The sequence below is a fragment of the Equus asinus genome, unplaced genomic scaffold (genome assembly GCF_041296235.1).
Source record: "Equus asinus isolate D_3611 breed Donkey unplaced genomic scaffold, EquAss-T2T_v2 contig_617, whole genome shotgun sequence".
Classification (NCBI taxonomy): Eukaryota; Metazoa; Chordata; class Mammalia; order Perissodactyla; family Equidae; genus Equus; species Equus asinus.
In genome coordinates, this window is record NW_027225313.1 from 111,142 (window position 1) to 136,986 (window position 25,845).

The 25,845-nt window shown below is 36.3% G+C and overlaps 1 long non-coding RNA gene and 1 pseudogene across 1 annotated transcript in view; one reads left to right on the plus strand and one right to left on the minus strand.

The window, feature by feature from the left end:
• Positions 1-25,705, plus strand: part of LOC139044132 (uncharacterized) — a 54,735-nt gene extending 29,030 nt beyond the window's left edge. The window contains exons 2-4 of the long non-coding RNA XR_011501177.1: positions 23,568-23,723; positions 24,356-24,529; positions 25,568-25,705. This is a non-coding gene — a long non-coding RNA (uncharacterized lncRNA). The remainder of the gene's footprint in view (positions 1-23,567; positions 23,724-24,355; positions 24,530-25,567) is intronic.
• The window catches only part of LOC139044131 (centromere-associated protein E-like), an 84,479-nt pseudogene that overhangs the window by 22,341 nt on the left and 36,293 nt on the right, over positions 1-25,845 (minus strand).

Here is a 25,845-nt window from a genome sequence, read left to right on the forward strand (position 1 = left end):
CTACACGCTCTAAGTCCTTCTGGCTGGACAGCGAATTAAATTCACATGAGACAGAATAACAGGAGAAAATTAAACAAAGCTTTATAACATGTATACATGGGAGAGACCCAGGAAAACTGAGCAACTCACCAAAATGGCGGAAGCTCTCACCTTAAATATCATCTTCAGCTAAAGACAAAGGAGGATGTTGTGGGTAGGGGGAGTCAGTATGGGAGGTTACCAGACAAGTACAGTAAACAAGAGTAAGGTTATTATGCAGATTTAAGTCCTTGCCTTCCGCATTGATAAGAGTTTCTAGAGGTAAGGTCATCCCCCTTCTTCCTGGTACAGAGAGGGAGACATCTTTACAGATGGAGATTTCCCTTACAAATGGAAATGTCTCTTACAAAGGGTAACTTCTACTTTTCAGAGTTTCTCTCATGTCTGCAGTTTTTGAAAGTAACCAGCCCAAAATAATCTTCATGCCAAAGAGATATATCTTGGGGTGGCCAATTCTAATCCTCTATAAAACAGCTATAACAAAGAAAACCAGAAACAATCATTGTTATCATTTTGATACATTTTCTTTTAGTCTTCTAAACATCCATGATTTGAATGAACATTTACAAAGTTGGAAGAGAAATTTGCATGAATTCAATCTAGTATGTATTGTAGGTCAAGGCTGAATGCTAGCTTCTGTTGACAATAGGTGGTGTGAGTGAGCAGATAAAACTGATGAGGATCAAGGATGCCTCAGGGAGAAAAGCCCAAGGCTTCCTGGCCTACATACCAATCTATATCATCCTCACAGAAGCATGGGACATCCTGACCTCATTCAATCTGATTCTTACCCAAAGTTATAAGACCACCTGATAACCAGACTCCACCTGCACTGATACTTTTTTTACCTAATTTTTCCTTTGTCTTGTAAAGAAGCAACTCACATACTTATGCCTTATAAATTTAGCCCTACCCTCAACCCATGTTTGCAGCTCTTCACTGCCCATAGGTCCTGTCCCCATGCTACTCCATGCTACTTCCTGAATAAAAGAGCACTACTGCCAGACCTTGAGAGTCCAAGAAATGTTTCTTTCGACTCCTCAGCTCACTGAGCCAGCATCAAAACGAGTGACAACAAATCACATGACCTACGTTCTATTATCTGCCTAGAATCTGAGATTTCTCACCTTTTATCAGAGTTAGAGTTCAGGTTCTAGCCCTGTCACTTCCTGACTGGGGAAATCCTTGAGCCATTCTCCCAACTACAAAATGAAGACTACAATAATTTCCACAAAGTTTTCTAGGGAATTAAGTAAAATGTTAGATAATATCTATATATAACCTATAAAATACATATAGACACTATAAATTAAAGGAAATAAAATTATATTTGTAGAAATGCTTCTATACCCAAGTTTTAAACTTAGACTTGGTTTCAAATCCTAATTTTACCAATTTACCAGCTGTGTGACCTTGGGCAATGACTGAACTTCCTCCTGGGCCTCAATTTCTTTGTTTATAAATGGAACAATAAACTCTGTCTCATGAGGTAAAGCACCCAGTCTAGTGCCTTATGTATGGCAGACACCCATTAGGCCTAGGCCCAGCAGCTCAACTTTCTAGAGACCAGACAGGTGACAAGCTGGTCAGGGCACAGGTGGAAGAACACTTTACATTCAATCGGGTATTAACATATTTAGTTCAGGGTGCTAAACAATAGAGTAAGGGGCTTCTGACAATAATGAGCTCTCCTTTTAATAATTTAAGGAAAACCTAGATAGATGTTCACTAATCTGGGATGTTGGAGAGGGGATTCTTGCCTTTGGTCTTAGGAGGAATCACCTTATGGTTGGAGCAGCACTGTCTAGTCATTCATTTGTACTTTTAATAAATACATATTGAAGGCTGACTTCTGTCAGGACTGTGCTAAGTGATGCAGCCATAAACACACAGAAGTCTTTAGGGATCTTGTGTTCTAATAGGGGTGACAGTAAATCCTGTTGGCTTTACCCTCACTACATGTTCAGAATCCACACACTTCTCACTGCTTCCACTACTACCTCTCTGGGCCAAGCCATCACCATCTTCGCATGATTACTGAAATTAGTCTTTCAAATAGTCTTCCTGCTATCACTTAATTTTCAACACAACAATCAGAGCTATCCCTTTAAAATGTAAGTCAGACCATGTCTCTCTCGTGGTCAAAACTCTCCAGTGGATCCACATCTCGTTCAGAGTAAAACCCAAAGTCTTTTAAAAGCCCCACAGCCTGCTTCCTCCTGTTAACTCTGACCTCGTTTCTCATTAGCTTTCCCCCTTGTTGATGTTGCTGGAGCCCACTAGGCAGCTTCTGCTTCAGGAGCTCTGTCCTTGCTGTTCTCCCTGCCTGTTCTGCTCTCCACCAGATACCTGTATGTCTCAACCATTGACTCCTTTCAGGTATCTGCTGAAATACCACCTTTCCAGTGAAGCCTCAAAATCATAAACCCTACTGTTTTTTTTCAAAGATTGGCACCTGAGCTAACATCTGTTGCCAATCTTTTTTCTTCTTCTCCCCAAAGCCTCCCCAGTACATAATTGTATATTCTAGTTGTGAGTGCCTCTGGTTGTGCTATGTGGGATGCTGCCTCAGCGTGGCCTGACAAGCGGTGCCATGTCTGTGCCCAGGATCTGAACTGGGGAAACCCTGGGCTGCCGAAGCGGGAGCACAAACTTAACCACTTGGCCCCAGGGCCGGCCCCAAACCCCACTGTTTTGTTTGTGTATGTATGCATGTATGCACACACATATCTGTACTAGATTATGAAGTTTAGAAGAATACTGAGCATTATCTATTCATTCCATAGAGGTGCCTGTGACTCCTCAGGCCTTTGGAAGGGCCCCAATATTTATTTGTAATTTGAACAGGGGCACTTACTTTTATCCTAAAGCACTTTTCTCTCAGGCTTTCTGTAAGGTGCTGTTTTCCATCACATAGCAACATTTTTTCATATTTTAATACCTCTTTGATGTTCTGTTGGTCCTGCTTGGATGGAAAGAAATAAACAAGGCTTCAGCTATAACTCCATTCATATATAATGTCTAATCATTTACTTTTTCAATTACACATTGTACATTATTTCAATAATGGAATCAAATATTATACTTGTAACACAAAAAAATGTTAAAAATGGTCAGAAAATGAATAATAGTATCATGAAGTCTTTTAGTGAGTAACCTCAACTCATTGGGGAAAAAAGTGGGAGAACCACATATTTTTTGGAGACAGAATCTGTTCCTGTAACCTTCATAGCTGCAAATTAGGTTTTAGATTTATCTCTGGTTCCTACTCTTCCAGATCTCTGCATTAGAATAATTATTGCCAACTAAACATGCTAGCACGACTGTCTGTACTGTCCATGGTGCTCCAAGCTCCATTCATATATTCTTCCCAGCACCTTGGACCAGAAAATTCATACCCTGCCTACATTTTGTATTTCTGACTACAAGTACAAAACAAAACATTTTCTCCCATTTGTTTATCTTATTTACTGCAGTACCCAGAAGACTAATTGTTCAATGATTATTGGTTGAATGAATTAAATCACTTTATAAATTTAGTTAGGGTCCACATAAATATGATTCCCAAGTGTCTGATGTTTCTATTGAGATTGCAAATGATACTGTTTTCCACTTTATTCTTTCTTCACTATTGAAATATGAGAATGAAAAAGATTTTTATAGATTTCATAAACTTTCTTATTGATCTGAAGTTTACATTACTTTTTAGAGGATTCAGTTCAATTTCTTTTTTTGTATTCATCTTGCCTTCTTCCCTTCTAATGTCACTAACAAGAGCCCACGTCTAACCCTATCAGGTAGAGATAGAGAGATGGGCTATTTAATCTTTTGTAAATCGAATCCTTCAACTATTTCTCCATTGAGAATAATGCTATTTCTTGGTTTAAAAACTCTTTTAAAATTTCATTAAAGAAAATAGTCTGCTTATTGAACAAATTTTTTCTTAAAAATAAAGAATTAAAATGGTATTTTCTGAAATAGATTTTAGCTTCTTTTAAAACTGTACTTGCCTGTTTGTGTGAAAAGTTATAGTAATAGTTTTCCCATTATCCTCCGTTTGTAGAAATTTCCCGGAAGAAAAAAGTAAAAACATTGCTACCCTTTTCAAAAAAGCTTGTTTCTTATAAATAGTTACTAGATAGGGGTAGATTCTGAACTCGCTCTAGCTATCATTTCTCTTAAGGTTTCTCTGAATTGGTCTCTTTCCATTTTTGAGAGACTTTTATGCTCCTTAGCTCATCTCTCTCCTTAGCTACAATTCTTATTTCTTCAAGGCTTTCATAAAGTTTCTTAGTCAAGTGTAAGTTATCCATTTCCCCATTTTGCATAGATAAATTTTGGGCCTCAAACTGCTTCTTCAATCCTTCCGTTTCATTCATTTTTTAATGAGTTTTACTGACATCTTCTTTCACTTTAAGAAGTTGAAGCTCTTTTTTCTGAAGTTCTCGGATCTTGAGATAATTATAAAACAAGTTAGAATGCAAACAGAACTCCTTCAAGGACGGAAAATAGTCTATTTGTTACATACAAGCACATATCTATGTCTATATATCTATTTCTATCTCCTTGCTGAGTCTACAAATAATTTTGGACACAACTACTCCCAAAAGAATAAAACAACAATACCTTTTCCTGTAATTCATCTTTTGCCTTATTTAAATCCTTTTGAATATTTGAAATCTGGGTTGTCTTTTCTGAAACTCTCTCTCTGAATTTATCAATAGTTTCCTGGTGTTCTTTCAAATGCATACGAGCAATTTTCAGTTCTTGTTGTGTTTCCAGATCCTTTATTATTAGAAGAAATTGAGAAATATGATAATATAAAGGCACATTATCTTTTCTTAATGATGAACTAGTTAAAGTAAAAAAATGCATTCTCACAGTTAAAAACCACCAACACACCACCCCCAAATCAGAACAGTATGGAAGGATAGAGAGTACAGACCCTGTCCCTCACCTCGCCCATCCTAGTCCTGCTCCTTGTTGAACTGGCTGCTTGCTCTTCTCCTTTCAGACCCCTTGGACACCCTTCTAGATCAACGTCACAGAAAAAGTGTCCCATTCTTATGCTTAGTGTTCCCTTATACAGACAAACCCCACTTAGCCAGTGCCTTATGGCGGACACTTGGATTGCTTTTAGCTTTTGTTTACCACAAACAATGCTGCAGTGAATGCTGTTGTATTTCTGCCCAAATGTGTGAATATATTGGTTGGATAAATTCCTAGGAATGGAATTGCTGTAACAAACGTATATGCTGATAAATTTTTAATAAGATATTGTCAAACTGTCTCCCTAAAAGGCTCTAACATTTACTTTTTCACCAACAGTATCATTTATTTAAAAGAGAAGGAAGCTTCTTGTATTAAAAATATGTGTGCTGGACAGGAAGAAAGAGTATAACTCACTCTAGCTATGGTTTCTTGTAGGTTTGCCTTCAGTTGGTCTCTCTCCAGTTTGAGTGCCTCTTCCACTTTTCTTAGATTATCTCTTTCTTTCATTACAGATTTCATTTCTTCAAGATTTTCATGAAGTTTCTGAGCCAAGTTTAAGTTTTCCGTTTCTATTTTATCCAGAGTTAAACTTTGGGCCTTGAATTGTTTCTTCAATCGCTCTATCTCGGACATTTTTTTTCTGTGTCTCACTGACATCTTCTTTTAACTTAAAAAGCTGATGTTCATTTGCCTTAAGTTCTTGGATCTTATCAAGATAATCATAAAATAACATGTCAGGATACAGATGGTTTTTAAGACAAGTATAAAGAATAGTTTCTAAATTGATTAAGACAATAGGCTTCTAATGTCACTCATTAATATTCTGCATAATTCCACACAGAATTTATTTTCTTTTGAGATTATATACGTAAGTGTATATATATATACACACAAGTGTGTACATATGTACATATACACACAAGTGTACATATAGATACATATATATACTTGTGCATATATACACATGTATATAGATGCACTCATGTACATATACACATAAGTGCACTAATCTTAAGTGTATAGCTCAATTATTCTTGACATATGTTTACATCTATGTAATAACAACCCAGATTAAAATATAGAACATTTCTAGCACCCCAAAAAGTTCCTGTGTGCCCCCTTACTACAGCCAACCACTATCATGACCTTGGTCATCTTAGGTGACTTTGCCTATTTTTGAACTTATAAACCACAAGGTGTAAATCCATTCTCCCAGTGAAAGGCATCTGAGTTGTTTTCAGTTTTTCACTATTATGATTAGAGCTGCTATGAACATTCTTGTACATATCTTTATGTGGAAGTATGCGTTCTTTTCTCTCAGGTACATACCTATAATCGCTGGGCCACAGGCATGTACATGTTCAGTGTCAGTAAACACTGCCAACGTGTCTTCCAATGTGGCTAAACTATTTCATATCCCCAGAGGATTATAGGCACAAATAAGTCAGACAGCCAATCAAATAACCCTCCCCTCCCCCCATACCTTTTCTTGTAATTTAGTGTTTGAATTTTCTAAATCCATCTGCATATTTGATATTTCATCTGTCTTCTCAGAAACAATCCCTCTGAGTTTATCAATAATTTCCTGGTGCTCCTTCAGATGCATGTGAGCAATTCTTAGTTCCTCTTGTTTTTCCAGATTCTTCATCATTAGAGAAATTTTGAGAACAGTGACATATCTTAATGTTAAAATGTTAGTATTTTTTTAATGAAAATAACATATTTTCTTAGTAAAAATAATAAAACTATTACTTCTTACTCTGTATTTTTGTTGTTAGAAAGTGATAAGCTTTTCCTCCCTGTCCCCACCTCCCACAGCCTGCTCCCACTTTCCAGAGGCAAACATGTTATATGTGCACTATTCTACAGCTTGCTTTTCCTCCTAAGAGTCATTCTGGGCTTTCCATATTAGGACGGTCAAATCTATTCCATTTTTTTATTAGGTGTTGCATAGTATTCTGACATATTGCTCTTGTTTACCCAGTTTCCTTCTGATGGACATTCAGATTGTATCCCATTTTTTATTACAAATTGCTACAATGAACAACACTGTGGTGTATATATGTGTATGTATATATATATATTTCTTTATCTTAACAATTGATTAAGTATACATGTAGGATAAAGTCTATGAAGAAAATATTGCTTACAGAATTTACAATTTTCAAGAACAATACCAAGTTACGTGCCTAAAAGTTTCTATCAGTTCACTCACACCAGCAGCACCATCATGTGAAAGCAGGGCTCACTGCTGTCAGCAAAGCCCACGCTTCCTCACGAGGGAGGGAAGGAGTATTGCTTACTGTAGCTTCCGTCTCTCGCAGGCTTTCCCTGAGCTGCTCTCGCTCCATTCTGAGGGTTTCCTCCACTCTTCTGAGGCCATCTCTTTCCTTAGCAACAAGTTTTATTTCTTCAAGGTTCTCAAGATGTTTCTGAGTCAATTTGAACTTCTCTGTTTCTATAGTTTCCAGAGTTGAATTCTGGGCCTCTAATTGCTTCTTCAATTGCTCTGTTTGATGCATATTTTCCTTGAGATCATTTTTTGCCTTAAGAAGTTGATGTTCTTTCTCCTGAAGTTCTTGGATCTTGAGATAAGCATACAATAAATTATGATATAGATAGATTTGATAAAAAGCTAAATAATAGTTTCTAAATTAATAGGCAAATCTTTACTTGTCTCCAATTTTAGGCTAACTCATATCTTGTTTCTTTACACAAAAGACCTGATTCAAACTCTCAGCTACTCAGATAACAACTTTAAAAAAATACCTGTGCTTTTAAGGCAGTATTTGTGTTTTCTAAATGTATTTGCATATTTAATATTTCATCTGTCTTCTCTGAAACAACTTCTCTGAGTTTATCAATAGTTTCTTGGTGTTCTTTCAGATGCATGTGAGCAATTTTGAGTTCTTCTTGTTTTTCCAGGTCCTTTATTTTAGAGACAGAAAAACAGTACATTCAGAGTAATACAATTCAAACAGTATGTAGAAAGCTACAGGGTAAGAAGATTACCCTCCCTCCCTACTCCTCCCAGTCCTTATCCTCTAAGTTACTTTTAGGAGTCAATACATGCTAAATACACCACTCTACAACTCACCCTTGTCCCCAACAGGATGCTGCCAGATCAGTGCCGTGCTGCACCGCACCCTCTATCTGTTCCCGGATTCTACGGTCCAAATGTGCTGCACTATTTAATTAGGTTGCTACTAATGCACAGTTAGAATTTTTCCTATTTTTTTGTTAGCTTTATTTTGTTATTGCAACTTGCTGCCATGACTATCCTTCTACAAATATCCTTGACAATTGTGCTAATGTGTGCAGGATAAATAGCTACAACTGTACTTTTTGGGTCAACGAATAAACTCACAGAAATATTTGGAAGATATTACCAAATGTGCCCCCTCCAGCTTTCCCCAACGTTGGACCAATTTTACACTCCCACCAACCCTACTGCCCACGGCTCTTGTAGGACAAAATGTCCTATTTACTATATGGGGAAAGATGGTAACTCACTCTGGTTATGGTCTCTCTGAGGTTTTCCTTGAGCTGGTCTCTCTCTACTTTGAGGGTCTCCTCCACACTCCTAAGGTCATCTCTTTCTTTTGTAACACATCTCATTTCTTCAAGGTTTTCTTGGAGTCTCTGAGTTAACCTTACGTTCTCCATTTCTATATTTTCCAGAGTTGACTTTTGAGCCTCAGATTGCTTCTTCAAGTATTCCATTTCACACATTTTTTCCTGAATCTCACTGACAACTTTCATCTTAAGAAGCTGATATTCTTCTTCCTGAAGTTCTTGAATCTGAGAAAATCATAAAACAAGTTAGGACACAGGCAGAGATCTTTAGGAAAAAGACAATTGTTACTACATTAAGGTAATCACTTTTGAGGCCGCCCCCATGGCTGAGTGGGTAAGTTTGCATGCTCTGCTTCGGCAGCCCAGGGTTGCAGCAGTTGGGATCCTGGGCCCAGACATGGCACCACTCACCAAGCCATGCTGAGGTGGCGTCCCACAGAGCACAACCAGAAGGACCTACTACAACTAGAATATACAACGGTGTACTGGGGGGCTTTGGGGAGAAGGAGGAGGGAAAAAAAAAGGAAAGAAGATTGACAATAGATGTTAGCTCAGGTGCCAATCTTTAAGAAAAAAAAAAAAAAGGTAATCACTTTTACATTTTAGTCCACTGTATGTACTGTTTTCTTCCACAGGGATCTGAGGTACACTACAATCAGACATCATTCCCCAACTTAACAAAACAAGACCTACCTTTTCCTGTAATTCAGCATCTGAATTTTCTAAATCTCTCTGAATATTTGCTCCTTGATCTGTCTTCTCTGAAATATTCCTTGTACTAATGGTTTCTTGGTACTCCTTCAGAAGAACATAAGTAATTTTCAGTTCCTCTTTCATTTTTTGTCCCTTTATCATCAGAAGAAAATTAGTAAAACTTAATAGTGAACATCTTTGTCAGCACCTTAACCCCATTTTTATATCCAAAAAACGTTAGAAGAAGGAAACTTACTTCAGCTACAATTTCTTTAATGTTTTCTTTGAGTTGGTCTCTCTCCATTTGAAGGGCCTCTTGTACCCTTTTCAGTTCATCCCTTTCCTTCATTATAACTTTTATTTCTTCTTGACTTTCCTGAAGTCTCTCAGTCAACTCAAGCCTCTCGCCTTCTATACTTCGTAGGGACAACTCTTCAGCTTTGAGTTGCTCCTTTAATTGTTCCAGTTCACTCATTTTTTCCTGAGTCTCACTGTTTTCTTCGATGCTAATAAACTGTTCCTGTTCCTCATGAAACTCTTGGATCTTAAAATAATGATAAAATAAGTTAAGTAGCCAAAATACACACATACATAAAACATGTGTGTTTATGTGTGTGTGTGTGTGTGTGTGTGTGTGTCTGTGTGTATATAATATATATATTTTTTTTGGGGGGTAGATTAGCCCTGAGCTAACATCTGCCACCAATCCTCCTCTTTTTGCTGAGGAACACTGGCCCTGAGCTAACATCCATGCCCATCTTCCTCTACTTTATATGTGGGACACATGCCACAGAACATAACCGCTGAACCACCAGGCTGGCCTCTGTATGCATATATATATATATTTTTTTTAAAGGAAAAAACCCAGGATGCTTTCCACAACAATTGAGAATGTACACAGTAACCTGTGCAATTCAGTTAGGTACCTTCCTCAGGTTTTCTCCCACTGTTCCTTCACCCCCAATTTACCTTTTTCTGTAATTCTTCATTGGTTGTTTCTAATTCCTTTTGAGAGGTCGACAGTTCGGTTCCTCTCTCTGAAAGATTCTCTCTCAGCTTAGCAATAGTTTCCTCCTGTTCTTTCAGGTGACCACGAGCAAATCCAAGTTCCTCTTCACTTTCTAGGTGCTTTATTATTAAAGGAAATTGTAAGAAATGTATAGAAACACTATAACCACGACATTTTAACTCCTTTTTCCAAAGGTTTAGTTTTTAGGAAAATATTTGCTCCCAAACTATTTAAAAACCACACACATGGGGAAAAGGGTGAGACTTACTTTAGCCATTATTTCTCTGTTTCCTTTGAGTTGGTCACTTTCTGACAGAATAACTTCTTGCAGCCTCTGTTGGTCATCTCTCTCCTTGGCTACAGAGTTCATGTCATCGCGACTGTCCTGAAGTCTCTCAGACCACCTGAGCTTTTCCACCTCTGTTCTTAGTAGTGCTGACTCTCGGGCTTGGAGTTGCTCCTTCAATTGCTCCATCTCACTCACTATTTTCTTAGTCTCATTGTCTTCTTCTTTCATATTGCAGGACTCTTCTTGTTTGTCTTGAGCCTCTTGGATCTTAAGAGAATCACAACACAATTGATATCCAAAGATACTTTATTTTATTTTAGAGGAAAAGAAATCAGGATATTTTCTAAAACAATTAAGTCAGGATTCAATGGCTCATTTATAGAGCAATCTTTCTACTCTTCCATCATTCAGATATTTAACATTTATTTATTGAGGGCTCACTGTGTTATCAGTACCCTACTAGAGGCTGGAGATAAAATAGTAAATGAGACTTATACGATCTCTGCTTTTTTGAGACTTATACTTTAGGGAGAAAGACATTATGCCAAATCTTACCAAACAGATGTGCTGGGTTCTCCCAGGGTATTAAGAACAAACCTAACCCACTGTGAGTGGTGAGGAAGGACTTCCTAGGGGATGGAAATCTTCAGCTGAGATCTGAAGGATGAGAGCCATGGTTAGGCAAAGGAGGGTATGGAAATACTGCACGTAGGGAGACCAGAACATGTGAAAGCCATGAGATGAGGAAGAGCAGTAGACTGGAGTTGCAGGAATCTGAGCAGGAGGAGAGGGAGCTGAAATAAGGCCAGAGACCAGCCAGGTCTGTGATCCAGGGCCTCACAGGCCATATGAGGGATTCTGGTCTTCGTTTCAAGAGTAACAATAAGCTATTAAACGGCTTTAAGAAGAAAAGATCACTTGGGTTCCGAATGGGGAATGAATTGGAGAAGAATAAGAATGAATGTGGGGAACCAGTTAGGAGGAGATTGCAGAAAGCCAGGGAAAGAAAGAATAGTGGCTCAGATTCGGGTGTTGGCCATGTGGAGAGGAAAGAGGATTTCACACAAACACACCTTAAAATCAACAAGGTTTGGTCTTGGATTAGAGAGTGAGCAAGGAGGAACGGACACTAGTAGGGATGACAGCCAGACTTCTGACTGAAGCCTTGAGGAAGAAGGTAGCGCTTTACGAGATGTGGAGGAATAGATTTAAAGAAGGGTTGAAAATAGCTTTGTTCGCTTTATCCTTTCCTATAATTTAGCCTTGCTTTTTCCAAAAAATTTTTGAATATTTAAGAAAATAGCTGTCTTCTCTGAAACATTTTCTCTCAGTTTCAATAGTTTCTTAGCATTTATGAGCAATTTTTAGTTGCTTTGTTTCCAATCACTTCATAATTAAGAGACATTTAAACAAAATTGGTAGTAACATAACTATAACACAAATGCCCCCTTTCCCAAAGACTTGATTCTTATAAAACACTTAAATAGGAGGAAAGGATGAAACTTACTTTAGCCAAAGCTTCTCTAAAGTCTTCTTTCAGCTGTTCCTGTTCAACTTGAAGAGCTTCTTTTACCATTTTAAGGTTATCTCTTTCCTCAGTTAGAGATTTTATTTCTTCAGGACTTTTGACGAGTTTCTCAGTCAGCCTGAGCCTTTCCGTTTCCGTGCTTGCCAGTGTTGTTGAATCCTTGGTTTTGGACTCATCTTTCACTAGCTCCAGTTCATCCATCGTTTCCTGAGTATCACTGACTTCTTCCACATTAAGAAGTAGCTCCTGTTCCTCATGAAGCACTGGGATCTTTTGAGATTCATAAAATACCAAAGTTATTATCTGGAGAGTATTATCATAACTTTTCTTTCCAGAGCAATGAAAGTGATCTTGAACCCTCATGGCCTATTACAATTACAAACTCCTATTTATTCATTTTCCTTTGATTCCTACTAAAGCTACTCATGACTGTTCTGCCAGTCATATTGTCATAGTTTTCTTTTTCTCCAGCTTACATCCAAAGTGAACTAATCCTTGCACTTTCCCAACAAATTGTTAATTCGGTCAGTTCCATGCTTCTCCATTTTTCTATACTAGTTTCCAAATGCTACAGGAGAAAAAAAGTCATAGTTGAACAGATTATATACCAATAAATGACTGGTTCTCATTCTCAAATGAGCTCCAATGCTACTTCTCAATTTTTTTATGCATAGATTGGTTCCCCTTTCCCATGATCATTAGTGATACCACATAAGTTTGCATGTCATATTTCTGCATTTAACATACTGAAATTGAAGGATTTTTTTTACTAGGGGAGAAAGAACAATGTCTTATTCAGAGCCATAGTCTCAATGCCTGGCACATAGGCTTTTAACAGGTTGGTCCAGTTATCCCAGTGTTTCATTTTCTCCATAGTATTTGTCATCATCTCAAGTGATCTCATTCAGTTGGTTGCTTATTTATCAGTTACCTCTTTCCACTACAGAGTAAGCTCCATGATCACAGAGATTTTGTCCACCTTGTTGCCATTTTACTTGTATAACCCAGGGATGTGTCTGCCACAGCAGATACTCAACAAATAATATCCAGTAAATCAATGAACCAGACTTCAGTCACTACTTACTGCTTATCTTTCCTTCAAAGGAGAAAGAAAGGAAGAAAAGACAAACCTCTTCTTCTAATTCAGTACTGGATTTTTCCAGGTTCTTCTGAATATTTATTATTTGAGCTGTCTTCTCAGAAACATTTCTTCTTAGTTCATCAATAGTTTCTTGGTGTTCTTTTAGATGCATGTGAGCAATTTTTAGTTCTTCTTTTGTTTCCAGACCCTTTATTAGCATGTGAAGTTTAAAGAATATTTTAACAACATCATCTCAACACTGCCCCCCTTCCCAATTGGCTCAGTTTTAAGGAAACACAACAGATGAAGAAAAGGGTCTAACTGACCTTAACTTCAATTCTTCTTATGTATTCTTTAAGTTTCTCTCTCTCTACTTCAAAGGACTCTTGTAATTTCTGTAGATCATTTCTTTCTTTGGTTATGGATTTTATGTCCTCATAATTTTCACGGAGTTTCTGAGCCAACTCTAGCCTCTCCATTTTCATACTTTCCAACGTTAATTCTCGGTTCCTTAATTCATTCTTTATATTCTCCACGTCATTCATCTTTTCCTGCATCTTACTCATCTCTTCTTGTACACTAAGAAGTTGTTGCTGTTTTTCTTGGAGTTGTTGGCTCTTAAGAAATAAAGTTTTTATTATTACCATTTTGCCATATTATCTTAAAATTCTTATGTAAAATGTACTTTGCCAAACTGAGAGAATCATTATCACAGCTCTGCACACTACCCTAGTGGAAACAGACAAGCAGCACTGAAAGTAAAGCAGCTTCTAGGCATAGTGTCTGTACTGGGCTGAAGAGGGTCCCACCCAAAATTTAAGTCTACCCAGAACCTCAATGTGATCCGATTTGGAAAGAGGGTTTTTGCAGATGTAATTAGTTAAGGATTGAGAAGATACCCTACTGGACTAGGGTTGGGCCCTAAATCCAATGAGAATGTCCTCATAAGAGACGGGAAAGGACGCACAGAGACACAGAGAAGATCCTGTGAAGATGGAGACAGAGATTGAAGTGATGCAGCTACAGAACAAGGACTATCGAGGACAGAGGGAGCCAAGGATAGCACGAGGCAAGGAAGGACTCTTCTCTAGAGCCTTCAGAAGAAGCATGGTCCTCCGACACCATGATTTTGGAATTCGAGAATCTAGAAATGTGACAGAATAAATTTCCATTATTTTTATGCCAGCAAGTTTATGATAATTTGACACAGAAGTCCTAAGAAACTAACATAGTGTCACTTGGTTAATCAAGGAGGCAAAGTAAAAATGCGAAAAATTTAAAAAGAAAAGAGACTGACTAAATATATAGATGTACCTGGCAAATAAACTGTAATTCCTCATCTCTTAAAACCTTTTTGGATAATTTATTTTTAGTTCCAATAAGGTCTTTAGGGGATGGCCCACACAAACACTGAGGCATTAACTTTTACATAAGCCTATTGATATCACCTCTTTGGGAGGAGTATGAAATAGACAGGAGGTTTTAGTAAATTCAATTAGGTTATAGTGAAAGGGATGAGAATTAAGAGAACATATATTAGGAAAAAAACATTCCACAGAAGCACAATGGAAACACTACGCTATTTATAATGCATGTAGCACTGTTCTTAGGATAAACAGAAAGATATCAGTGGGTCCATTTTAGAATTACTAGAGCAGTACAATTGTTCTAACAGTCTTAGCTCTTACACAATTATATTACAACAGCACCTTACTTCTAAAAAAGAAATAATTCAGGAACTTGCAAACATCTAAGAGATGGTAATAGTGACAAATCTTAGAGTTTAGAGAATGACTAATATAGCTCTATATAAGGGCAGGAGCTTTGTTTTACTGACTAATGTATATCAAGTGCCCAGAACAGTGCCTGGCCCACGGTAATGCTCAATAAATATTTGATGAATGAATGAATACATCATGAGTAGTTTAGATGAACCAAGGCCCCCTCTCATTGAAAGACTCTAGGATAATATAATACACACAAAAGAGGTTAGCTAAGATCCTAGTGTGAGTTCAAACTGTCCAAAATATTAGCATTGAGAGCTGTTCATTTGGGAGGTACATTCTATTTCTGGAATTTAGGTCTATTAGAACCAAAATTTATCACCAAAAAAAAAAAGTTTAGTCAGGAAATATGGCCAGGAAGATAACTTTAAAAATTCACCTTTTCCTTTAGCTTTTCTTCAACTTCTGCCAGTTTCTCACAGGTCCTAGAAAGCTCTTTCTCTTTCTTTATGGTACAGTTCTTTTCTTGTGCAACTATCTCTTGTTGCTTTTTAAGTTCACCTCTAAGAATTCTTAATTCTTCCTGGTTTTCAATGGTCTAGAATTTTTAAAAAGTTGAGATTAAATGACACTAGCTTACATTTAGGAAATCAGGTAAAAATCAGCATTTACCTCAGCCTGAAAATGGAGAAATCATGGCAAACTATATTGGAAAAGACTAACTTAAAAAGAAAGTGAGTCTATTTTGATCATGTAAATGCCAAGAATCTGCTTTCTTATGCTGTTTCTTTATTGCTCAACTTACATTCCTACCACGAGAATTAGAACTGGATTTAGTATTCCATCATAAGAGGTTTGCTTGTTTTCTACCCTGAAGCCAAAAGAGACTGTTTCTAAGCTTTCATCGATAGGCGATGAGACTGCAGGTTATAGGCTTTTCATATGCTGGGATGGCTTTGATTTTGAGCAAGCTCAAAACAGCAGCCATCCTTTGCTAGCATGAATTGGACTAATCTTAGTTATTATGCTTAAAGAGTGACATTCTCAAGTATCAAGACCAAAAAACATTACAAGACAGATACCGAGAAGAAAATACAACTTTTGTCTGTACTCTTATTTACATTCAGCTCTTTGACCAAACAGACAATCCTAAGAAACATGGAAAATTACACAAAAGGTCAGGGTCTACTGTGATCCATAGCAAACTTCTGAAAATATTAATTTCAATCTATTACACATTAGATTGCCCCCACATATAGAAACAAAAACTAAAGTAGGTTTGAAAATATTGGCAAACATTAACAACAATTAAACATGAAATTTAAGAAAAATTACAACAGCATAAATAAAATAGAAACACTTAGGAACCAATTAACAAAATATGTCCAAGATCTGTACATTGAAATCTATACAACACATCACTGAGAGAACAGTTTATAGAAAGATACACAATAAGCACATAAAAAGATGCTCAACATCTTTAGTCATTAGGGAAAGGCAAATCAAAACAAGGTTACACCCAATAGAAATGGCTAAAATTAAAAACACCAATAATATGAAGTGTTGGTGGGGATGTGGAGCCATCAGAATTCTCTTAATGTGCTGATGAGAATGTAAAACGGTGCAACTATACTTTGGAAATCAGCCTAGTAAATTCTTACCAAGCTAAACATACATCTCCCTATGACCCAGCTATTTCACTTAGATCCATACTCTAGAGAAATAAAAAATATATGTTCATAAAAACATTTGTATGAGAATGTTTATAGCAGCTTTATTCAAAATACCCAAATAGTAGAGATAACTCAAATTTCCATCAATATAGGAGAAAGACTAAACAAATTGTGGCCTATTCATACACTGGAAGACTACCAAGCAGTAAAAAGGAGTGTAGAAAGAAGTGAGACAAAAGAGCACATGCAGTGTGATTCTATTTGTGTGAAGTTCTAGAAGAGACAGTGAGCTGAGGTGGAAAACATCAGGACAGTGACTATGTGGGGCAGAGGATGAGATCAGGATTGCCTGGGTGGAGGTGGGAGGGAACTTGCTGGGGTGGAGAGAACACAAGTAGAGACATTTGTCAAAAGTCATCACACTGGACACTCACATCAGATACATTTATTGCATGTAAATTATACCTCAATAAAGTTGTAAAAATCTAAAACATACAAAGACAAAAACACATTGCTGAACCTCACCATTCCAATACTGTCCCTCAGGTCAGTCTTCAGTTGCTCCTTTTCTGCAGTAACCCTCTCTAACATTTGTCGCAGTGCTGTTTTCTCCTGTATTAAAGAAAATATCTTTCTCTGTTGTTCAGTTAGCTCATTATCAACATCTGCAATTAGCACTTGGGTTTTTTTGGCTTCCAAACTCTGCTTTTTATCTATGCCAACCATCTAAAATATTAATACATTAGAGAAGAATTTCTTAGTAACAGTTTTAATAATAAAAATAGCCAAACTTCTATTACTTATTATGTACCAGGCACTATTTTCACACAGTGACACATTTAATCTTCCCCATAACCTTACAAGGTAGGCACTATTACTATCTCCGTTTGACAGGCAAGGAAACTGAATCCCAGAGAGGGTAGGTCACTTGCCCAAGGTCACTCAGAGAAGTTATCAGGCTTTGAATCCAAGTGGTCTGGTTCCAGAGCTCGTGCTCTTGTGCCTGTTCACTGGTAAGAGCTATGTGGACAGCTATAGATAATTCACAACTATCTTCATGTACGATGGGTTAACCTGACTTTATGAAGGAGTAAGCCAGCTTAAACTCTCCCTCTTTATTTCTTTCCTTCAAAAGCTGGAAACCATAACTTATGCCCTACTACTAACAAATCTTTATTTTCAGAGTTTTATTATAGATAAGAGGGCAAAAGAGTTTTGTTAGAAACATATTTCATATTATAGTAGCATAATTCACCTTTTCATATTTTTCATATACTGCTTAAGAAAAGCATGTTATATAAATCCATTTATCCATAAATAAGTCTTAACCAAAGGTAACCTGATACATGGACTCCTTGGTAAAAGGAGACAAAGATTGATGTTACCAGTATGAAATTAGGGTATCACCATATAATCCTATACTAGCCCAGTAAAAACACTCAGCTGAATATTGGTCACAGATGTTTAAAAAGTTTTTGTAATAATCTATATTTAATTAGAAAAAAAAGAACAAGAAAAAAAATCATCCAATGACACCAACTTCACACAACCACTATTAGAATTTGGGAATATTTCCTTCCAGAGTTTCTTCTATTAAAAGAATTTTTTTAACATTGCAATTATGACTACTTTACATATAAGATCCTTTTTAGTTTTTCTTTCCCACTTAGATTAGATGATATGCATTTTCCCATGCTGTTACATAATCTCCAAATTATAATTTTTAGCAGTTGCTCAATTCTCTAGAGTGGATACAGACAAACCATATTTCATTTGGTTAGCCCCTTCTTTTTGGCAATCTGCATGAGCTTCTACAAGGATGAGCAGAGAGCTAACTACAACTACAGGAGAAATTAAGGCAGGAACACAGAGTCTTTGGGATTAGTCAGTCAGCTACTATAATTCAGAATCTTGCATCTTTACTCCTAAATATGGAAATGTACACAAAACAAAGCAGATTGAGACAAAGTGCAAAACTGAACTCAGCCTAGAAAGTATTCCAGCTACCATGGTTATGAGCAAATCTAATAGGTCTAATTATTAAATAAGGAAAAAATTGTGTCCTTTATATGAGAATAAGCCTACTAATCACAAAGTTTAAAATTTCTGTTGAGACACACTAGAGAAACTCATTTCCAGAGAGAGACACATCAAGCAGGATTGAAAACGGGCACTCCTAGAGGCTTCATGATAGACCTACTAGGCTATCATAGGCTGCCCTCTGGTGCTCTGATAAACAGATTTATCTGGAAATCCCTAGACCCACTGCTTTATCCTCATGGGTGATTCCAGCATGAACACGATTTCACAAGACCAAGCTCACCTCAGCATTGCATCCCAGATTTCAGAAACCCTGATGAACAGAATGGCCCAGGAGAATTTCCAGTTAGACCCTTTTATCAACACAGATGATTCCAGCATGAACTTAATACCACAGACTGGCTGGTCCGGTGAGTGTAACTCTCCTTTTCCCTCACTCCGCCTCTACTGCTCCTTCTCATGGGGCCCTGTGACTGCATTTTGCATTTGTTTAAAAGCGGCTACTGACTGTGCATTTATTTTCAAAAAACTATTGAAAAACCTTTCCCCTTATAAAAGTGGAAGTCATAAATTTTAAATCAAGGTCAAGTGCCTTTGGCCCATAGTTGACCCAAAATATAGATAAACTGAGAATACAAGATACAGAGCAAGTGAAAATGCTTTCTAGGAAAGAATGACTGAAGCATAGGGAGAGAGGAAGAGAAAGCTCCTTTTCCAAGGCAGGAATATTGTACCCCAGAGTAAATGGGAAAAAAGAAGCTCATTATATAGAGTAATAGTATATAAAGGTATATAGAGGTTTCTTTACATAAGTTGGATCTTACTGAATTGTTCTTTAGTATGTATCTGTTTTTATTTAATAATGTATCCTGGAAATTTTCCAATTGTAGATGATGTCTACTTTAAAGAAATTCCATGACTATACAAAACTCTATTACATTTCTATACATTAACAATAAACAATTAAAAAAGGAAATAGAGAAAACAATCCATTTACAAAAGCATCAAAAAGAATAAAATATTAAGGAATAAACTTAACCAAGATGGCAAAGGCTTGTACAATGAAAACTACAAAATGTATCTGAAATACATTAAAGACACAAATAAATGGAAAGACGTCTCATGTTCACAGATTGGAAGACTTAATATTGTTAAGAAGTCAATGCTACCCAAAGCGATCTACAAATTTAATGCAATCCCTATAAAATCCTAATAGTGTTTTGCAGAAATAGAAAAATCCACCCTGAAATTCATATGGAATCTCAAGGGACTCCAAACAGGCAAAACAATCTTGAAAAAAGAACAGAGCTGAGGGTCTCACACACCCTGATTTCAAAACTTACTACAAAGTTATAGTAATCAAAACAGCTCAGTACTGGCATAAAGACAGATATATAGACCAATGAAATAGAAAACAGAGCCCAGAAATAAACCTTTGCATATGGTCAAATGATCTTTAACAAGGATGTCAAGACCATTCAATCATAAAGGATGGTATCTTCAACAAATGGTGTTGGGAAAACTGGATATCTCATGCAGAAGAAAGAAGTTGGGCCCTTACTTTACATCATATAAAAAAGTTAACTCAAAGTAGATCAAAGACCTAACCATAAGAACTAAAACTGTAAGATGCTTAGAAGAAAACATGGGAGAAAAACTTCATAAAGTGGATCTTGCCAATGATTTCTTGGATATGACACCAAAAGCACAGACAACAAAAGCAAAAAGAGATAAACTGGACTACATAAAAACTACAAATTTCTGTGCACCAAAGGACACAATCAACAGAGTGAAAAGGCAACCTAGGAATGGGAGAAAATATATGCAAGTCACACAATTGATAAAGGGTTAATATCCAGACTATATAAAGAATGTCTAAAATTCAACAACAAAAACCAAACAATCCAATTTAAAAATGAGTAAAGACTTGAACAGACATTTCTGTAAAGATATACAAATAGCCTACAAGCACATGAAAAGATGCTCAACATTACTAGTCATTAGGGAAATGCAAATAAAAACCACAATGAGATATCATCTCACACTTATTAGGATAGCTACTGTGAAAAAAGGAGAAAATAATACGTGTTGGTGAGAACTTGGAGAAATTGGAACCCTTATGCACTGCTGGTGGGAATGTAAAATGGTACAGCCATGATGGAAAACAGTATGACAGTTCCTCAAAAGATAAAAAACATGATCCAGTAAATCTGACATCCAAAAGAATTGAAAGCAGGGACTCAGAGAGATATTTGTACACCATGTTCATAGCAGCATTATTCCCAACAGCAAAAAGGTGAAAGCAATCTTCAGTGCCCATTAATGGGTGAATGGTTAAACAAAATGTAGTATATACATACAATGGAATATTATTCAGCCCTAAAAAGGAAGGAATTTCTGATGTATGCTGCAACATAGAGGAACCTTGAGGACGCTATGCTAAATGAAATAAGCCAGTCAAAAAAAGACAACATACTGCATGATTCCGCTTATGTGAGGTACCTAGAGTAGCCAAATTAAGAGAGATAGAAAGTGGAAAAGTGGTTGCTAGGGGCTAGAGGAGGGAGGGAATGAGGAATTGTTTAGTGGGTATAGAGTTTCAGCTTCACAAGATAAAAAGAATTCTGGAGATTGGTGGCACAACAACGTGAACGTACCTAACACTACTGAACTGTTTGCTTAAAAATGATAAAGATGGTAAATTTTATGCTATGTATATTTTACCACAATTAAAGATACAAAACAAACAAAAATAAATTTATACATATATATATATATATATATATATATATATATATATGAATGACTACTACTCCAAGCTATGGATGTATGAAAGATTATTTCACCATTCTCCTATTGGTGAACGTTTTAAATTCCCAGTAGTAATTATTCTGGATTAAATAGTATTAAGTATAATAACAATGAAAAATAGTATAAAAAATTCTGACATATAAAAGGCATTTTTGAAAAGTAGAAATGCATTGTAAATAAATCAGTTATATAAAATTACAGGCAATCCCGTTATGGACTGAATTATGTCCTCCCAAAATCCACATGTTGAAGCTCTAAGCCCCAAAATGACTGTATTTGGAGAGAGGGCCTTTAAGGAGAGTAATTAGGGTTAAATGAGATCATATGGCTGGGGCCCTAACCCCATAGAACTGGTGTCCACTCCAGAAGCAGAAGAGAACCAGAGCTCTCTCGGCTCACACACAGAAGGGCCATGTGAGGAGAGGTGCCATCTGCATGATAGGAAGAGGGCTCACAAGAAACTGAATTTTCTAGCTCCTTAACCTTGGACCTCTAGCTTCTACAACTGGGAAAAAGTAAATTTCTGTTGTTTAAGCTACTTAGTCTATGATATTTTGTGATGGCAGACTAATATACCTCCCTTTTAAAAAATCATCATTAGCATCCTAGCCTTTCTTGTATATAATTAAATAACAAAGCAGCTCTTCTCCCCAGGTTTCAGGACAAAACGAACCATGCTGCCTAGAATAAGCTGAGATTTAAGCACAGCACAGCTCTAGAAACAGACATGAACACGACACACACATCGATAGTGAACTCTCAACTAGTACACAAAATCTGATATAAAACAAATATTTTACCCATAAGTAATAATAAGCACTCAATCTTTCTTACATTCTTAGAATTCAGAGGGGCTTTTAAAGATGTTTAAAATACACCAGGCCTCGGAAAATATCAGCTCAAAGTTTGAACTAACATTTTTGCCTTTTCCTTTTCCAACTGATTGTAAGCAGTTATATCTGAAGTTATTTCAAAGACACTAGGGCTAATCTTGTAAACTGTTGTTAGTTATTCACTGTGAATAATCAATAAGATTGAGGTCACCATTATGTACTTAAGTGTCTGAAGTTAAGGAGAAAGCTCACATATAGTATATGAAAACTCGAACAGAAATACCCTTTACCTTTTCCTGAAATTCATCCGAATTTTCTCCTATGTTTTCCTCTATACGCAAATTCCTGGAAGTTTCCTCAGAAATTTTCATTTTCAGTGTGTTAACTGTTTCTTGGTGTTGTTTTAAAGACTCAAGAGCATTTCGTAATTGTTCTTGGGTATCTATGTTCTTTGTCAGAGAAAGGGAACACAATTTCAATTAGAATAATGTGAAACAATGAAAATAACTTTATAGTTACTGCTTGATCATAAATAATAACTGATGGCTCCTGAACGTCTTGAAGAGGCTCTGAGTTTTCAGTTTACTCTGTCAAAGCCTCACCATGGTCACGGTGTCCTGAATGTCACTTCTGAGCTGGTCCCTCTCAATCTGCAGGCTCTCTTGGAGCTGTTTCAGGCCATCTTTTTCTTGGGTTAAGGTTCTTACTTCTGCTAAGGTTTGTTGAAGTTTCTCAGTAATCAGTGCTTTCTCCCTTTCGACAGTTTGCAGCCTAGAATCTCTACTTTCTAATTGTTGCTTCAGCTCTTTCACTTCATTTAACCTTTCTTGACTCTCAGCTGTTTTCTGCTGAAGTTCCTGGGTTTTGTAAGAAAGCTTTAAAATAAGAAAAAGTTACTGTGAGAAGCAGAGCATTCTGTGGCATCTATATAGAAGCCAAACCCCAGAAAACTAAAGACCATTTCCATAGAGGGTGTGTTGTACCAACCTCCATGTTCAAAGCATCCAAGCTTAAACCAAGTGTTTGAGCTTCTTTAGAGAGATTTCCTATGTTCTGACTCATTCTTGCATTCTCCTCAAGGACCATCTTATACTTTTGCTCAGTTTCAACATGTTGATTTTTAAAATCTTGGAATTCTTGATCAGTTCTTTTATAATTCAACTGGCTAGCTGCTAGGTCACTTTTAGTTTTCCCAACTTCTTCAAGTAAATCTTGAATTCTACTCTCTTTATGAACTACTTCAGAAAACAATTTGTCTTTTTCTGATGTTATTTTATAGAGCTCTTCAGATTTGTCATTTATCTACGGAAAAGAAATAAAATTTAGCTATGTTAGCAATATAAGATCCACTACAGCAGTTATCAGGAAAAGAAAAGCTTTATCTGCAAAAAAGAAAAAAGACATTGAAATTAAGCACAGATTTGACTGAGGAAAGGTAATATTTTTATTGTCACATCTTTATAACAATATATTATCCTGCTTAACTTTACCATCAAAGTTTTGTTTGGGTTCTAGTAAGGATTGAGTGGAGAAGAAACACTTAATTAGGATGTCTTTATTTCCTTATCTATCATTCTAAAGTGTTTTCTAACTTTATGGTGTTTCAGGCATCTTATGGTTTTTCTTAGAATTTGACTTATTATTTTCTTTCTAAAGGCTTTGAATGCAGCTCAGATTTCCAAAAACTTAATCCATGAATAATTTAAATTTTAAATAACTTAAATTTAAACTATTATTTAAGTAATTAATTTAAACCAACAATATCCAGCTTATAAATAGTTTAATCATTGTGAAAGATAAAGGAGAAGGAAGTGGGAAAAAGAGAGGAGAGCCAAAGTTGAGACAAAGGAGAGGGAGCGAGACAGTAGAGCTCTTGTAACCACAGGCTCAGGGTAGGAGGCAGGTCTGTGTAACTCAGCTTTTAGATCCATAACTATGTGTTGGGCTAAAAAACAGCATGTACTTTAAAGAGTTTTTAGGATGACTAAATAACGTTGCTAAAGTTGTTTAGCATGATGCTCACCATGTAGTAAGTACTCAAATTCTTGTCCTTTTTATTTCTTTCAGAAAGGCAGAAAAAGGAAAGGCTGGCAGAAGGTTTCCGGAATTGCTCACTAGGCTGCAATATTTACGTCAACCTCTAAAACTTCATCAATGCCACCCTCTTTACCTCCTTACTCTCCTTTATTCAACATAGTGATATGACCACAGCAACAGCACCAAAAAAGATAAAGACTAAGGGTGGGCCATCAATCTCTGTTGAAAAGCACTACATCTGAGGACTATAGAAATGGCCCCTACATGGATCTCATTACTAAGTATACTGTTACATATTCTTTGAAAATGTTCCTAACAAGCAGGGTCAAATGTTTACAGTCTCTTCACTGTTACTTTAAAACAAACTATGGCAAAATATTTAAGGCAATATTGCAAGGGTTTTTATTTCAAAGTAAGAGTTATTTGCTTAAAAACATATTTACCTCTTTCCTTAGCATTTCTACTTCTGAGGGTAAAGATTTCAACTCTGAGAGCAAATTAACTTCTTTATGCAAAGCTTCATTTTCTTCAACTTCTTTATTCAGTTCTTTCTGGAGATCAGTAATCTTTCTTCCTGATTCCAAATTACAGAGCAAATCTAGGATATTTTTGGTAAATTAAACAGTTTGCAGTTATTGGGACAATTTAAATTACATACAAACTTAGATTACTTAATCAGATTATATAAAATTTATTAAAGAAAGAACCAGTGTTGGTCAACAGGTAATCCAATTGTTAAAAGTTCTTGAATCGCCTTTTTCAAGATCGGGTCCAATTCATTTGAAAAATAATTCTTAAACCTTTATAATTTGAAGTCCATGGAAACACTTATAAATACTGACACCAAATGATATTGAAATTTAATATTAGGCTACTTACAAACATCAGAGAACAATGGACTTTTAATCATTGGAATGGAGGTGCAAAATCCTTTAGGCAGTTGGATTTGCAAAGAGGTAAGTCTGAAATTATAAAATACCTTTTGGAACTTTTCCATCTATAAGGCAGGTGAGTTTTGCTATTTCATTAAAAGAAGATTGTAATTCTTTCTCCAGATCAACTTGCATTTTCTTCTTTGCCTCCAACTGCCTTTGATATAACTGAATATCATTTTCCATTTGCTTGCATGCACTTGCAAGTTCTTTCTATGAGAGAAACAATACAAATTCACAAAAATGTAGTGATCATTACAACTGCTTTATTATAAATATAACAAAAATCACTTACCATTTTCTCTTTCAGCTCCAGATTTTCACTCCTGAGACAGGCTGCTTCTCTCTTGGCATCGAGGGCTACAGCCTCAGCATCGAACAGAGTCTGTTTCATCTGTTTGAGGTCTTGAATGTTTTCCTATACACACAACAAAAAGGATTTCCTGAAAGCTAACTTTCTTAGAGTTGGAAAAGACTTTAGAGAACACACACACAGATGTCATTCCTAACAAATCAAAAATGGTGAAAATACGTTAATCACCAAATTTTTTTTAGGATAGATGAAAAGAAATGACATTTTCGAAAATA